General features: G+C 51.5%; 1 pseudogene; it reads right to left on the bottom strand.

The window, feature by feature from the left end:
• The window catches only part of LOC149334779 (uncharacterized), a 52521-nt pseudogene extending 39687 nt beyond the window's left edge, over positions 1-12834 (bottom strand).
• Positions 12835-13828: the final 994 nt, after the last annotated feature.

The raw sequence follows: 13828 nt of genomic DNA, 5'->3' as shown, positions 1-13828 counted from the left end.
CTGTGTACATACTGCTAGTGCTTGTTTGCATGACATCAAACGCAATCTGCGCATTAGTTATCTTAAATAATTTCATGTTTGTACCGGTTGAACTCTTGCTTGTTTACAAAGTGCGACAACTTTGTAGGAAGCGCCAATGCGACCGGGCGCCTGGGAAACACTTGGTAGCCGGGTTGGGGACATTGCGTAGGACCGGTGCTTCTCTCTAGTGGTGCCTGCTTTTTTCTCTGACACAAATACTTCATTTTGAATCAGTTTATCCAAGACCATGTTTCGTGACCGTTAGCATTAATTTAAATAGCCTTATTTGTTATCCACAAGCGACGGCGGCTACTGCTGCTGACTGCCTAAAACAATGAGCGGCAGTCTGGGTCCCACCGCCACTTCCCGTTCGGTGCATGCGCGTCCTGTAATATAAGCGACAGTTAATTTTAGGTAACCTTTGTCAAAACTACACTCGTCCATTTGCGTTTGCTGAAACTTGACAATTCGCTCTTCACAATCGCCGAAATTGCGTACACACACCCTCTGGACTCATTGGGCCTATCGCGAATGGGAGTCGTCATCATTCGCAGAGCGAGAGTAGCTGTTTAAGTGTGCCCATTATTTTTATTTGTTGATGATTTAAAACAAGCTCTCGTTAAAAGGCGCAACTCAGAGAATAACAAGAAGATTTTGAATTCTGAAACGAAATTTTTGAATGGCGGAGCACTGCTTTGAGACTACACACTCGCCTTGCCGGACCAAGTAGAGTGAGCTCGCCAAACTGACTACTGGGAAAGTGCGAGCGTCACTAAAGCTCATCATGTAACAATGCGCGAATGACACTTTAGGCGAATGTCATTTGTTGGAAGTGACACTAAATGAGACCATGTGGCGGGAGTATAATGCTATCGCACTAAAAACTGTTCCAATCCGTGCTCCACATGGACTATCACACTGCAGTAATACATGCGTAGTGTGCCGCACTTTGTAGCAATGCATGAATATCAAGCATTGTCACTGCAGAAGCATTATGAATATGTCTTGTTGCGCTTGCATTTCATGCTGCCGCCGAGGACGCCTTCCGCGTGAGGTAAACTTCATGAGAAACCTCACTTAGTGTTCTGGCTTCTTTGGGCAAGTATCCAAGGGCATGGTCGAGGCTCGGCTAGACAACACGCTGGAAGCGCTACTGCATGAAATGAACGCCGCTTCTCGATCATCTCTCGGTCGCTGTTTACTAAGGAGATCTCGACGTGCCTTCACCGCAACCGATGCCCCGGCCGGGTGTCGCTTCGTCGTGGAGTTTTTAGCGCTGGGCGAAAGTGCGCCTCTTCGTACCACTGCTGCCTTCTCTGTTCCCATCCATATCCTCAACTCCGCTTTACTGTAACGCCTAAACCGCCCATTTAGTGTTTATGCCTCTTGGCTCCGTTTCCAATCTTTTCGTGTTGCTTTTCGGCCATGATACAGTCACTTGCTATCGCTAAGGGTAGAGCGCTAATTCTTGCAAGTGTAATAGAGCGCTAATTCCTTCTAGTGTAAATGACTTCTAGAGACATGCACTGGTGACATATGGTTTTAGTCGAACTGTTTACAACGCCACACACTTTTATGGTTCGAGCTTATGGGGTCACTCCGCGTCCAGCCGGCCAGGAAAGCGAGCTTCCGTGCTGGCTACACGCAGGCGTTTCACGTACGCAACTCGTGTCCCCAACCCGTGGCGGAGAGCCACAGCCACAGCAGGCTCGGACGAAATAGGCAACTACAGAGTACGCTAGGAAACCGTTTATTAACCTAACGCAAGGCAAAACACACTGCGGAAGAATGTTCTTTCCGATAAAAAATAGGTTCAGTAGCTCACCAAGTCGTCGTCGACAGGCGTTGAGTCGTCCGGGAGTCGCGGGCAGGAAGGGGACGGCGGGGCAGTCCGGCAGTAGCACCGTGGCAAGAGAGCCGTTGCCGCCGCGAGCTGCTTTATTAACCCCTCCGACACTGACCCCCCCCACCCCCCCATTGCACTCAAGGAACGACATACCCCTTCCCTACGGGACCAGTACGTAGCCGTGACGTCACGTCCGAGTTGGGAACGAGGAGAGTGGCCGGGTCTTCCCATGCCCGGCGGCGCGCGCGCCCATCTCGTATCCCACATCCTCCCCTCCTTAAGAAGCCTCCCGAACAGAGAAGCAGGCGCGACGTTACTCTAAGTTCTCCGCCATCCAGGGATCAGTTCTTCGGCTCCCGCCGGTACATCTGTTGACATCCGCGCCACGCCCGTACCGATCAGCTGGTCCGAATTCTTGACCATCCGCGAGATGCCGATGGCGACAGGTAGCTCGCGATCCTCCGAGTACGCGCGGCTGCGCCGCTATGATTATGGCTGCCCGCCTCCTTGGCCCCGGCTTCGAGTGCTTGGAGGCCAGGTCCATGGCTGCGTCGCCCTGAGAGGCTGGGTAAAGTGGCTTCAGGGGCGAGGGCCGAGGCGGTTCCATGGTAGAGGCCGCGGTTCGGCTGCCCTGACATGCCTGGTTAGCTGGCGAGGGCCCAGGGTTGAGGTGGTAATGGGGGCCGCGGCTCCTCTGTCTGCGTTTGGTCAGCTTGCTCTTGGGTAGGCGGGCAGCTCCGACGCGATGTGGCAGGTGCCAGTGGTGGTCAGGATAAAGCAGAGTGGCGGCTGCAGGTCGCGGGCTGGGCGTAGCGGCGGGCCATGGGCGCGGCGCGTTGCCGAAGCTGGAAGGTGGCTTCTAGTTGGTAGAAGTGAATGGTGTCGTTCTGATGTGCCCTGCTTTTTTTTCCATTTGCGCTGAAAAAGGTCCACACAGACGTAGCCAACTCCCGCAGCGCGTGCTACGTAGCTGTTCGGCCCTCATGAGAGTCATGAGGGTTAACCCAAGTGAGTCTTGCGTAACATTGATCGACATGAGCGGCCCGTACGTTCACGCATCTAGCGACTGCGCGCCGGCCTGTACCCTCGCTCAAGGCCGTCCAGGTAGATTTTATTTCTGCCCACGGCGCAAGTTATAGCGGGACGCGGAGCTCGCCGGCTGATCGAAGCTCTCGTTTTCCGACGGCGGCGCGGGTCTTGCTTTGTCCTCAACCCACTCATCTCGCTGCACGTAACCGCTTGTCGTGCACCGGTCCGCCTGTCGGCTTCGTCCGCAAGTCCTCGAGCCTGTAAACGAGCGAGGAAAGCTTTTCTCGCACGTGGAATGGCCCGATCCATTTCGGCGCCAACGAGACCGCGAACTGTTTGCTAGCATCGCTCAGAACGTGTTGTCGCCGAAGCACCAGATCGCCCACTTCGTAGTGAACATCCCGATGCAAGCGGTCGTACTGTGCTTTGTGCTGCGCCCTTGCGGTGCTCAGGTTGCGGCGAGCTTTTCGTAAGGCCTCCGTCATCTTAGCGCGCAGCTGAGTCGCGTATTCAGCTCGTGCTGACGAAGGGACTAGCGTCTTCCTGCGCTCAATAGGAACCCGGTCCATCGGATTTAGTAGCTTTCTACCTAGATTCAGAGAAGACGGCGCATACCCAGTCGAGCGGTTAACGGTCAAACGCAAAGCGAACGTGATCTCCGGCTGATAGGAGTCCCAATCCTTGTGCCCCTCAGAGTACGCGACAAGCATGTGCTTGATGTTGCGGTTGACTCGTTCCGTGGGGTTCGATTGAGCATAATAGGTGGTCGTTTTCTTGTGCTTAATGCCGAGTGCAGAGCACGAATCTACGAACACCTTCGCAGTGAAGTAGGACGCGTTGTCCGTTATAAGCTGATAATTATCAGCTGCTCTGGGAAACCGAACCTGTTGAATGCGTCCATTAGCTTCTCCATAATCACTCGTGCCGTCAACTTTCTAAGGGGGAAAAGTTAAACCCACTTGCTGAAGTGATCCGTGACCCCCAGCAAGAACTTGTTCCTACTCGGTGTCGTGGGATACGCTCCCATTATGTCACACGCCGCGATTTGCCAGGGAGTCTGGCTCTTAATCGCGTGCATGAGGCCGGGCGGTGTATTCGCCAACTGCAGCCTGTACAGCCACAAGGCTTGAAACCACGATGAACTGATCGCGGTGACTGAAGATTGTCACAACGGCTCACCTAAAAGGGGTAATTATTCCCTAAATAATGCTTAAACGGCGTTATATGGCACTAAGCATCACGATTTGCGACCTAAAAGGGAAGAAAATTAAGAAATGAAATTAAAAGAAAAACAATAAAATTACAGTACAGAGAGCGGAGTCGAACGTCCGACCTTCCATACGCAACACGTGCCTCTAATCCACTGCGCTATAGCGGCGATGTCAAGCCGTCGTTCTGAATGAATATTTATAACGAGCCTTAATGGTTGCTGCTACCTGCCGGTGCGCGGCGCTGTCATCGCTGGCTGTACCGGCTGCATTTGGCGAACACGCGGCCGGGCGGACATCCACCTCGGGGCTTCACGCTTTGGCACACATGGCTCGAGCGGGCGTAGCGTGTTTAAGTCCCTTTTCATGCTAAGCCAGGTAGCAAAGCGACAAAACTTAGTCTAAGACTTGGGGCCGCTTGCATGCCCAGTGATGCACAAGTCGCCTCGCTTGTGTCGTTCTCGGAGGGGGTATACCTCAGTAGGACGCCGTCGGAGTCCAGCAGATCGGAATCCAGCGCGCTCACAGCACTACCAGCTGTTTACAAGCGCTCCGCACCGACAGCAAAACCAGCTGCCTCCGTGTGCGCGACGGCCCGGCCGCCCGGCTCCCGGACTCCGTCGAACACCCTTCTACAAAACTGATCCATCTGCTGAGCTTCGAGGAGCTCCTTTCTGCTGAACACGATCCCTACGGAACTCGTGTAGTCCACGTGGTTCACGCTCTCGCCCGGGATCAACGGTCGGTCCGCGTCCCTTACATCGGCTACGGCTGGGGACAGTCCCTCACTCTCTCTCTCTGTCGGGCGGTCGGTCGCGTGACCTTCCTCGCTCTGGACAGTCGCTCCCGAGAGTGTGTCAGCCACGGCGTTGTTCTTCCCTTTGCGGTAGCGTACGGTGAAGTCGTAGCGCTGCAGCAACAGGGCCCAACGCGCCAGGCGGCCACTCGTCTCGCTACTTCGTCTCAGCCATGTGAGCGCAATGTGATCCGTCTCGATCACAAATGCCACCCCGTCGACGTAGTAGTCGAACTTTCGCAGAGCAAAAACTATCGCGAGACATTCCTTCTCTGTCACCGAGTAGTTCCTCTCTGCCGGCGTCATTGAACGGCTCACGAACGCCACCGGTCGGAGGACGCCTTCATGCTCCTGAAGCAACACTGCTCCTAAGCCCAGGTTGCTTGCGTCTGTTTGAATCACAAACTCCCTGTTTAGGTTGGGTAGCTGCAACTCAGACGTATCCGCGAGCACCTTGGTGGTGTTGCGCAGTGCAGCCTCTTGCTCGTGACCCCAACTTCAGCGCTCACCCTTCTTCAAAAGCTTTGTGAAAGGTGCCTGCAGCGCTGCGCAATCTGGGATGAACTGGCGATAGATGTTCGCCATTACCAGCAAGCGTCTGAAACCGGCTAGATCTGACGGCGACGGAAACTTCTGCAAAGCCTCGAGTTTATCCTCGCACCACAGAATGCGGCCTTTGTCGATCGTGAACCCCGGCAGTGTTATTCGGGTTGCGGCGGTCTGCGCCTTCTTCGGGTCCAAAGTGATTCCCGCGGACCTCAGCCTCTCTAGGATGTCCCTTAAGTAACACAGGTGTTCCTCGAACGTTTTCGGGTACACCACGATGTCGTCTAGGTATGCGAACGCATGTTGCCACTTCGCATCTCCCAGAACACGGTCCATTAGGCGGTGATAAGCAGCGGGTGCTCATATCAAGCCAAAAGACATTCTCTTGAATTGGAAAAGACCCCTGTGACAAGTGAAAGCAGTTTTCGCCTTACCACGCTCATCCATTTCAACCTCAAAGTATCCGCGGCTAGCATCGAGCGTTTTAAAGTACTTCGCCCCACCTAGTGACCTAGGTTGGACACTAGAGGAGAAATGGTTGGTAGAGGGTACGCATCCTTTCTAGTCACCTCATTCAGTCTGCGGTAGTCCACACAAAGCCGATATCTATCGTCTTTTTTCGGAACTAATACCTGTGCTACACGGGAACGTTCGAATGACATCTGAGTGTAATGAAATTCGAGGATTGGAATGACATTCGAACTCGACGGACTCCCGCGGTGCTACACGGCACTTTCCAAACGCATTCGAAGCCTCAGCTCGTTTTCAGTGTACAGCGACGACGACGGCGGCGGTCACACTCGTCCGACAACGACACTATATATCACGCTCAACAGCAGCATGTGATTATAGTGGAATATCTAGCTTAAGACAACGACACTATATATCACGCTCAACAGCAGCATGTGATTATAGTGAATTATCTAGTTTAATATGATATAATTGTAATAAGAAGAGTTTTTCAGGCCAACGACACCGACGAATCCGATCGGCGGACGGTCAGCCTTGTCGGCGGCTGAGCGAAAGCACGGTGATGAGGCGGCGGTATGAATATGTTCGCGCTTCTAAATGAGTGAAACGAACGGCTATATTTCACATGTGCACACCTGAAAAAACGACAGCGATAAGCGCTTGCCAAATTAATTTTAGTCGACGACGACTCCCTTCCCTTCTGCGACGACTAGGCCTAGCGAGTCCGCCGGGTTGGTTCTGTGATTGCGGCGGTTGTGAAGAGCGAATCACAAGCTTTCGCGAATGCAAATGATCACCGAGTGTAGTTTTGGCAACAGTGACCTGAAATCAACTATTGCTTACATCGCAGGGCATGCATATGATGAACGGGAAACGCCGGTGTGTCCCAGACTGCCGAGCCATGCTTTACGGCCAGCAGCAGTCGTCGCTGTCGCTAGCTTGTGGATAACAAGTTAGGCCGTTGCAGTTAAAGCGAACGGCCGGCAAACATACTTCTGGATAAAGTAGTTTAAAATAAAGTACTGATCACGTCGGAGGAAGCCGGGCAGGAAGCGAGAAGCGCCGGTCCTGCGCGATGTGAACAACCCGGCTGCCAAGTGTTTCTCAGGCGTGCGATCGCATCATCGCTTCCCACACATTGTCGCACTGCGTAGACAAGCACGGGTACAACAGGTAAAAAATAAAACAGACTGCTTAATAGAAGTAAAGCGCAGATTGCGTTTCATGTCATGAAAACGAGCACTAGCTGTTCATACGCAGCGATGTAAACAACAGTATGAGTGCAGTCGTCCTCATCGGCGCACTCCTGGGGAAATTTCACGCTGACGCGGTAAACGTTCATTGCTGTAATATTATCTTCAAGCACTCCCTTAGACAGAACACGAGCTATTTGCTAAAAAAACAGCACAAAAAAGCGAGTAGCGAGTATCGAAATGGACAGCCACAGATCCGAAAGGAGTCGCGCGGCTGTGGGCGGGCGAAGCGACGGCAGCGGCGACGGCTATTGGTCGGTTCGGGCTGTGTTCGCGTTTCGAAGGCAATCCAAAATGTGGAATGTCTCCGCGGAGCTCCGTCGACTCGAATGTCATCTGAACCGAATGCCGTCGAAAAACTTCGTGTAGCAGCGTTAGTTCGGCAGTCGAGTCGGATGACATTCGATTGGAAGGCATTCGAAACGCCCGTGTAGCAGGGATATAAGACTACAGGGAAGCCCCAAGGGCGGTAAGACCTCTCAACAACGCCAGCGTCGATAAGTTCGTCTAAGGCGCCGTCTAGAGCTTTTCTCTTAGCCAAGCTAATTGGTCTAGGATTGCACTTCCAAGGCAGTGCGTCACCCGTGTCTATTGTGTGCCTTACTAGTGTAGTGAGGCCAGAACGGTCCGTGAATGTCGCACTGAATTCGTAGAACAGAGATGACAAACGTGCCTTCTCCCTCTCCGATACGCTGTTCAACTCCGACAACAAGGGGTGCATTGCCCTCCCCGGCATGGCAGAACAGCTTTGTACCGCTACAGCAGTCTCATTGGACCCTCCCTCAGCGGCGAATGAGCGGCGAATGTACGCCCGCATGCGGGTTCTCGGGCCGGCAGGGGTGATTCTTCACGGTCTCCCCCAGCTCGCGCCGCGTTCGGAGCCTGAATTGACTGCGAGGACGCTGGCGATTTCACGAAAAGCTTCAAGGCGCCTAACGTGCGCTCTCGATAACCTCCGTTGCTTGTGTCTATCACAATGCCTGTCTTGGCTAGGAAGTCTCGTCCAAGAATTAGAGGTACTGATAAACAGGGAAGACGAACGAGGCGTTGTCGCCGCACGCGTCTTCCCCAGCGAACCACTATCCTAGCTGCACCGCTAGATTGCGCTGACCCGCTCGCGTGGCGAAAAGTGGTATCGCACTTTCTCAACTGTATTTTGTTCTCGAGGAGATGGTTTAACACCTCGTCACCGAACAAAGAAGCGCTTGCCCCTGTATCGAGTAACGCGGTGAATTTGTTTCGAGCTATCGTTAGCTCAATGAACGGCGCTGGTATATCAACAAAACTTCCTACGCAACATTCCAAAGGCGCTAGTAAACCGGGGTTCTCTGAGTACGCCGCGCGGAGTCGAAGGTCGATCACCGGCGGCTGTGGCCGTTTCTCGACCGTGTTTGCTCACGGGCGGGAAGGCGGCCACAGTCACGGGCAAAGTACCCCGTTTGGTCGCACTGGTAGCAACGGTTGCCCGGGCTCCGATGGCCTGGGCGCTGGTCGCCACGTTCCGGTCGGTCGTCTTGATCTCGCGGTGCGGACGGTGGGGGCCGCTCGTGCGGCCACGTGTGGGCCTCGCGATCTCGGCTACGTGTGTTCCGCTCTGCGGCAGCGTGTGCTATTCGCAACGTGTAGCTGAATGGGTCCAAAGTGCGGTCAGACAATTCCCAACCCCTCGGGACACGCTCGTCAACAAACTGTGCTGATGCTTCCGTTCTAAATGGAATGCGTGCTGCGCTGCCATTCCACACGCAGCGCGGCTTAAGTGACTGCGATGCGGGTGGCGGTGTCCGATACGCTCGCGCAGAGAGGATGTCTCCCTGAATGCGCTTCGCCTCGGCAGCTAGCTCGTCCAGATCTCTAAACCTGCCTCCTCTCAGGTAGGCCGCGAAAGTCGCATGCGGTTTTCGTGTGACACGCTCAGCTTTCTCCGTGTTTGTGGCGCGAGGGTCAGCGAGGCGATAACGTTCGTCCATCGCTCGTACGTACTCCAACAGACTCGTCGGGTTGCTGGGTGCGTAGCTCCCGCTCTCCTCAAACGACACTCGTAGTTCGCTGGAAGGAATTCGTCGCGGAAGCTTGCGCTAAACTCCTACATTGTCCTCGCTCGGTTGCCGTTTAGTCGGCACCAGCGGGCCGCTTGCTCCGTGAAAGAAATAGGCACAACACGCGCGAGCGTTTCGGTGTCTGCGATTCCTGTCGCTTGCTGTCTTGCTGATAATGCAGCAGGCGGTCGAGGTACTTATTTGCCACCGTTCTGTCATGGTACCTCGTGTAGGTAGGTAAGTCTAACCTAACACGTGGTCCCTGGGCCAGGGCTTCCAAAATTGTTTTGCAACATACCCACTCATCTCTGCATTACTTGCATCGCGTTCTGCAAGAGTACCTCGGATGACTGCGGACTAACGCCCTCGACGTTTGGCGCAGCCGCTGATAGTGTCGAATGATGAGGCCCAGGTGCCTCGTTGTTCGTACCACGGAGCGGCGAGGTGACCGATGTGCAGCCCCCCGTACCAGGCCAAGTCCTGCCAACAAGTTGTGGGTGCTTGCCGACCCTGACACCGGGTATACAGTGCAGTTTGCTGTATACACAGGCAAGCGCGAGCAGCCAGGCCCCCACGGGTTGGCTTTTGATGTAGTTTGCCAGTTGTGTGCAGAATACTTTGATCAGGGGTATAGAATATTTATGGACAACTTTTACACCTCAACGCACCTTTTCAGTCACCTCCTCGACCGGAAAACATTGGCTTGTGGAACTACACGAAAAGACCGCCGGGGATTCCCTGCTGAATTGAAGGATGCGCGCTGGGGAAAAAAAGCTGAAAGAGGTGAAATTAGATGGTTGCGCGACCAAGAAATTCTCTATTTACAATGGAAAGACCGACGACTGGTAAATATGATGAGCACAATCCACACAGCCAACGAGACAGTCACCGCAAAAATAAGACAAAAAAGTGGAAGTACCTGGACCCAAATTTCTATCCCAAAGCCTTTGCTAATTCATGATTATAATTCTGGAATGCTTGGTGTAGATAAATCAGACCAGATGATTGGCTATTACAATGTACTGATGCGTAGCGTCCGCTGGTGGAAGACCCTCTTCTTCCACTGCATCGACATTGCATGCGTGAACAGTTTCATACTGTTCCAGGAATACCGAAAGTTGCACCCAGAAGTCCCTGAGCTGGCCAGAAATGCTTCCTTCGACTATTTGGCTTTCCGAGAGGAACTGATCCAACAGCTTCTTCAGCTTGAAGGATCCAAGCAAGCTCGTGCTCCTCTACCACCACCCGCAAAGCCCCCCCTTCACAAGCCCGAAAAAGTGGAGAGACGCAAAAATTGCAAGCTGTGCTATCAGCAAACAAAAAGTGAAGTGAAAACCACGGTTTTCTGCAGTGACTGTAATGCACATTTGAGCTTCAATGCTTCGCGCAACTGCTTCGTCGCGTGGCACAGCGAGCGGGCACAGAAGTGAGTCGTGAACAGTGGTGTGAGAAATCACACACACAAAAAAATGTACACAAGTGTGCAATGTTTTTTTGCCTCAGAGTTATTATAGAGGTATTGTAGCACATTTTGTATATTCTGGAATTTTTTTGTGCTGTTTTGTACTTTCATATGTAAAAATTTCCAACTTTTTTTTCTTTCCTTGAAGTAAAATTTTGTATTTTGAGATTTTTTTTATATCATATGTTTCGTTTAGTTATTTCAATTTTTGTACAATAAAAGCACAATCATTTAGCTTCATTATGATATATGTTTCAACAAGATAGTGCAAAAATTTTGTTGAATAAAAAATATTTTCAAACATGTATCAGAATTGCCTTCTTTTGGGCGGTCCGGAAAGAGTTAGGAAACGAATTACTTATTTTCCTTCACGCTCTGATTTCTGTTACTATAATTTTACTTGGTCGATGAGGCAGAGAGCGTGCTCACGTATTCCTCAGCCGCTGTCGCCGTAAAGAAGGCTTATAATATTTCTCTTACCTTTTTGCTTCTTGATTTTTGCGATGATAGTTGTTTGCTCAAAATTCAGCCCACATTTCCAGTGCGATATTTGCTCAATTGGCCACCTGACACGGCGCAGATATGCAGACGCACGCTGCGTGTGCTTTCGGTGCACTAGCTTGCATTCGTGCTTGTGCGTGAGTGGGTGCGGGTGTGTGTGCGTGCGTATGTGTAGCGTAGCTAGCGCATGCGTAGCGAAAAATATGGAGCCGGAGACACGTGGCACACACTGTATCACTTCGGCATATTTCTCCAGGAATGTATGTTTTCTCTACATCCTGGGGACGCCTTTTGCAAACCTTACAACTCGTCAAATAGAATCCCAGAAAGCATCCTCGCTCCCTCAAGTCACTTCAACAAGCCCCTGAACAATCTTGCCTCTTGCGTCCCCTCTTTCTCTTCCCACTAGTTGCCTTTCTCAATATCAGAATTTTGAACATGCGTTCGTCAGACCCAGAAAAAGCTTCACGCCGCATTGATACTTTTCTTTCGCCCACAAAGTCCTTCCAACTCCCCCCTCCTCCCACTGTGCTGAACGTAATTCAAACAAAAGTCACCCCCCCCCCCCCTCCGCCGCCCAACCCCGCAGCGGTGTTCGCTCCGATCTGGTGGTGGCGGGTACTTTCGAGTATTCTGGGGAGGTTACAACATAACGCGCGGGTTCTGTTACCCCTAGCTGTGGGTTCACTCCTGGCGTTCAGGGAAGGGGGAAGAGGGGACGTGGGGAGGCGGGGGGGGGGGATTTTATTTCCTCGCGTGCGGCTATGCGAGGCAGGGAAGAGGAAAATAAAAAAGAAAGGAGAATTTCAGGGTGAAGCTTTCCGTGGTGGCAGTTTGCCGAACTAAATGGCCATGTCCCGGAAAGTTAGATGGTCTCGTTATATTGCTCTTGCAGGTGGAGGTCAGGCCTTTTTCTGGTTCGTATCGCCACACAGTTTCTCTATATCAACGCCCTACAGTGCTGAATTAGACTAAAGAGACGGAGCTCAGCTGCGAGGCACCGTTACTACCGCTCACCAAAAATGGTATAATGACTTATGCATGGGCCACTAGCCGTACTCAGATTTGTCGAGACTGGCCGATGCCAGACCCTGAGCACAGCTCGGAACAAACACCAGATCGACAGATGTTATTTCTGTTGCGTTAGCAACACTAAGCCACGTTTTCGCCTCGTGCGTAGCCGGTGACCCTTCTTTTCTTTGCTTTTGCCCACAAATAATTCAACAACTCCACGGCACCGATATGAGGCGTACTCGACCGGCGGCGTGTAAGGTCAAAATTACTGCTGCTCTTGGTTGTGTTCAGTTTAAAGGTTACGAAGAACATTTAGGATAGGGCGCTGAAATCAGTGACGGCAATCGCGAATGTCGTGGGAAGTTTAGCGTGATTACGATCGCTCTAGAAAAACCAGGCACCATCTTGAGCATGCGGCAGAAAAAAGATAACGCACCATGTCAACGCCGAGAAACGAACCACAAAGCAAAAAAAAAAACTAAAAACATATAGAAAATAGCACGGCGATGGCGTCCCTTGAGTTCAGCCCGTCACACAGGAAAGCGTAAACTATTGCCAATGTCTTCACCACCTGATGTTGTTTAACGTCCGCTGGAACCGCATAACTCACGGGCGTCTTTGCATTTCTACTTCCTCAAAATTGGCTGCCATGGTCAGGATTCAATCTCACGCCATTACTAGCAGTAGCCGAACGCCAAAGACACAGACAAACGCGACACGTAATAACGAACCATCGATCCAGTGTGCTTAAAATGGAAACTAATTGAAAACAACAAAAATAACAGAAACAGTAGTGTTTGTTGACGCGTGTAATATCACCATGGCGCTGAGTCCGCCCAGGATAATACGGTAACAAGGACGATATGCATCCATTATCACGTTAGTAGAGTGTTGCGCTCGTATGGGACAGGAGAATTACTGGTATTGAGAAACAGGGAACGCCCGGAGCAGGCTTTAATGCCACAAGCAGGAATGGTGTTCGCCACGAAGACGGCGATGGGAGAGGATGAATATAAACAAATGAAGATGAGGTTCGCGCACAATGCTTACACTCTATGTGACACAACCATTGCTGTTCTTCCGTAATCAAAATAGCATGCGACGATGACCTAGCACAAATCGTCTGATACCTATATAGCCTAAAGCACACAAACCATGGCTGCTCCGTTCCCTGAACAAAACTACTACAGTCCTCACTGTTTTCGCTTGCTCCTATAAAAAAAATATTTCGGCTTTCCGCAACAAATTATCTTTGTTTTTCACCTGTATGTCCGACGTTTGGGAAACAAGCATGAGGCGGTCGCAAAGTTCTTAAATAGTCTGAGCATTAGTTTCGACGTCATTGCCTTTTCGGAAACGTGGTTCAACGCTGATAGTAACATAAATTTTATACCTGGTTATCAGCATGTCTCCATTGATCGTGACAAGGCAAGGGGGAGTGTTGTGGCACTATATTTTGCGCCGCATATCGCCTATTCAGTATTTGATGAATTCACTGTTAGTTTGCCTCTTATTGAGATTTTAGTAGACAAAACAATGAATGTACTTTTCACAGTTGTGTATCGCCCTCCATCTGTATCTGTTTCTGATTTTGCAGATTTTTTGCATTTTATAGATGCTTTATTAGACTTCGTAAACATTACAG

Source organism: Amblyomma mixtum, chromosome 7, assembly GCF_055824585.1.
Source record: "Amblyomma mixtum isolate Tamu chromosome 7, ASM5582458v1, whole genome shotgun sequence".
NCBI lineage: Eukaryota > Metazoa > Arthropoda > Arachnida > Ixodida > Ixodidae > Amblyomma > Amblyomma mixtum.
Note: the sequence above shows the minus strand (reverse complement) of the source record. Positions and strands in the feature narration are given on the sequence as shown.